Source organism: Apodemus sylvaticus, chromosome 14 (genome assembly GCF_947179515.1).
Source record: "Apodemus sylvaticus chromosome 14, mApoSyl1.1, whole genome shotgun sequence".
In the NCBI taxonomy this organism is placed as follows: domain Eukaryota; kingdom Metazoa; phylum Chordata; class Mammalia; order Rodentia; family Muridae; genus Apodemus; species Apodemus sylvaticus.
The window spans coordinates 83,848,073-83,850,267 of NC_067485.1; the positions used below are offsets into that span (position 1 = coordinate 83,848,073).

Genomic DNA, 2,195 nt, shown 5'->3' on the forward strand with positions numbered 1-2,195 from the left:
AAATAATCTCCAACACTTTCATTATAAATGTGTATTTCACAAGTTGCAGCACTTGCCTTGCAAAATAACTAATTTTACCTATAGCTTTCTTGGACGGCTTAATCATACACAGTTAAATACTTTCTGGGCATGTCATTAAAGGATCTTGTTTTAATTTTAGAAAGATGGATAACAATTTGCAATGTGTGTCTTAAAAATGTTCCATGGAGCCTTCTCCACCTCCTCTACAGCTCCAGTACTGTAGCCATCATGAATGACACGGTAACCATCCAGACCAGGAAGTTTATGACAAACCTTCTGCTGCAGAGGAAACAGATGGTCACTGATGTCCTTCATCCTGGGAAGGCAACAGAACCAAAGACAGAAATTCAGGAAAAGCTGACCAAAATGTACAACACTACACCAGAAGTCATCTTTGTATTTGGATTCAGAACTTAACTTCAGTGGTGGCAAGACAACTGGCTTTGGCGTGATCTATGATTCTTTAGATTATGCAAAGAAGAATGAGCCTAAACGCAGACTTGCAGGACATGGCCTTTATAAGAAGATAAAGACCTCCTGAAAACTGAAAGGAACTCAAGACCATAAGGAAGAAGATCAGGGGCACTGAGTAAAGATTGGATACAGCCGAAGGCATAGATCTGAGGTGACCTGATGTTCTGCTGTGATGTGTAGGTTTCTGAGAGGAGAACAAATTAACTAAAAAGCTTCTAAAAATGTTTCATGGGAGAAGTATTGAAGTTGGACTTCACGGCTTGAATGTCAGATGCTCAGACGGCCTATAGTTTCTGTTTGAAGCAGACCCAATAGTGTCCTGGTGGTTGTGACCCTTCTCCACTCAAACATGAAATGACCTACTATTTAAATATGTAGTCAGTTTTTCATTTTCACAAGGAAAAAAATGTCTTCCATTCTGGCCAATTCAAGAGTAAATGAAATTATTACTAGAAGAGAATTTGTGCAGACTGATCATGGCCAGAAAATGTAACCACCATGTCTCTCAATAATTCACCAAAGGAGATGTGGCCTTTTAATACCTCCAAGTATTCCATGTTATATTGTGCAAAGAAAAAAATATGAAACTGCATATTTGGGCAATGACATTTTGATTTTTTTATACTGAAATCTATGCTAGATTTTCTTTGTGGTTTAAACTGATGCTTAAGAATCAGCCTGTTGGGCTAGAAGGATGGCTTAGTGATTAAATTCTTGCACAGTTCCAAAGAAGATTTGAGCTTGATTCGTGACACCTACACCAGACAGATCACAACTACCTATAATTTTCAGCTCCAGAGGATCTGATGCCTCTGACCTCCCCTGGCACCAACAGCCATGTGTGCATATCCAGAATAGGTCTACACACAAACACAAAATTAAAAATAATAAATTTTATAGGAAACCGACTATCATTCGGTAACAAGAGAATAAAAGATAAAGCAAGCTCTATTTAAACATTAAATGATGGGAGCTGGAGAGATGGTTCAATGGTTAAGAGCAGTGGCTGCTCTTCCAGAGGACCAGAATTCAATTCCTAGCACCCACAGAGCAGCTCATAACTATCCATAATCCAATTCCAACTGATTTGGCCCCCTCACACAGACAGACAGGCTGAACGTCAATAAATATAAAATAAAAAATAAAAATTACATGACAAAGAACATTGAAACTGAAGATGATAACAACATACAGCAACTCAGGAAACTGTAAAAAATAGGATTGTTGTAAAAGCATGGCAATAAACAGAACAATAAAGCAGAGAACAATTCCATTTATATGAAGCTCAACCTAAAATCTTTCAAGAGTCAATAATAAATTACTTACAGGTAGCTTGGATTTAGACGTACAAAGAAAATCAGCAAGCAATGCACGCAGGCTCCATTTCTCTCTTTTTATTATTTTACGGTACTGGGAATTGAAGTTAGAGCCCGCATACATTAGCGCAAGCTCCACCTGGAGGTCGATCTGGGTTCCCTGGACAGATTCTGTTATTTTATTTGTTTGCTCTCCGCTTTCGGTTTTGAGGCGAGCCTTGTACCTTGGAGCCTCCAGCCTCTGCCTGTCCCCACTGATCAACATCCTCATCTGTGAAATCGGAGGTATCTGTAAGCCTCTTCTCTGTCTAGCTGTCCTCCAACGGAAGAGTCACCAGTGCGGGCAGAGTGCTTAGTGTGGCAAGTTGCATCTCGGGCTGATCT

The 2,195-nt window shown here is 39.6% G+C and overlaps 1 pseudogene; it reads left to right on the forward strand.

The window, feature by feature from the left end:
• The first annotated feature begins 249 nt into the window (after positions 1-249).
• Positions 250-614, forward strand: LOC127664609 (40S ribosomal protein S24-like; annotated as a pseudogene).
• The last annotated feature ends 1,581 nt before the right edge of the window (positions 615-2,195 follow it).